Source organism: Orycteropus afer, unplaced genomic scaffold (assembly GCF_000298275.1).
Source record: "Orycteropus afer afer isolate SDZICR_OR568_19922 unplaced genomic scaffold, OryAfe1.0 scaffold00070, whole genome shotgun sequence".
Classification (NCBI taxonomy): Eukaryota; Metazoa; Chordata; class Mammalia; order Tubulidentata; family Orycteropodidae; genus Orycteropus; species Orycteropus afer.
This window is the reverse complement of record NW_006921657.1, coordinates 3,351,284-3,352,319: the sequence shown is the minus strand read 5'-3', so window position 1 is coordinate 3,352,319 and position 1,036 is coordinate 3,351,284. Positions and strand designations below refer to the sequence as shown.

The 1,036-nt window shown below is 43.2% G+C and overlaps 1 protein-coding gene across 1 annotated transcript in view; it reads left to right on the top strand.

Moving 5' to 3' along the window:
* The window catches only part of NUDT13 (nudix hydrolase 13), a 24,772-nt gene that overhangs the window by 11,027 nt on the left and 12,709 nt on the right, over positions 1-1,036 (top strand). The gene's annotated exons all lie outside the window — the stretch shown is intronic.

The window sequence follows — 1,036 nt, the reverse complement described above, 5'->3', positions numbered from 1 at the left end:
TGTGGGGCTGGCGCGGGATCGGGCAGTGTTTTGTTCTGCTGTGCATGGGGTCGCTATGAGTCGGAAACGACTCAACGGCACTTAACAACAACAACTGTTCCTCAATCCATCTTATTTTTTGATGTATAGACTGCAACTGTTAGTACACTTCTCCCTAAATACTTCAGTATGCATAATAATAACAACTAGAATTAATATTTATGCACAGTGGTTATTTGCTTTTTTCCTTGGGGGTAAAATTTACATATGAAATGTAGCAGTAGAACTTCACTGAAGCTGAATGCAGCTGTAGCCTCTCCTGCTGTCACTTCTCTTTTGCATCAGAACAAACCTAGTAGGGTTAAGCATTGCAGTTTAACACCTAACTCCAGACCTGTAGAGGTTGGGAGATTTAGGGTGTTCCCCAAAGTATTGCACTGAAACTTTGGAGCCTTCGTGCTACTTTGCAAATGGGCTATCTGTATCACCCTTCCCACTGCAGGGCTGTCCTGAATTAATCTGAGTGCTTGTAGGTGAAAGTCTGGAAGAAACCATCCGTCGGGAAGTTGCAGAAGAGGTGGGATTAGAGGTGGAAAGACTGCAGTATTCTGCGTCCCAGCACTGGCCCTTTCCTAATAGCTCACTCATGATTGCTTGTCATGCAACTGTGAAGCCAGGGCAGACAGAGGTAAGTTCTTATGCTTCCCTTATGCTGTGGTATTTCCTTTGCTTCATCCATTCTGCCAGTCAGCAAGTACCTGTGTGCACTGTCTAGATTGCTCAAAGCTGTAAAGTATATGATTTGTACCCTCAAAGAATTTGCAGTCTAGTAAAGGAAACAAATAATCACTATGAAATTTGAGTTGCCCAACATGACCAGCCTTTTCCCTTATACATAACCTCAGTCATGAAATGATTTATCATTCATTATCAGGATTTTTTGGAGCTCTGGTGGTATAGTGCTTGTGATGGTTATGTTTGTATGTCAACTTGGCTAGGCCTGGTTGAGTGGCTGGGCAGCTGGATGTAGTATTCCCCATGATGAGACTGGTAATCA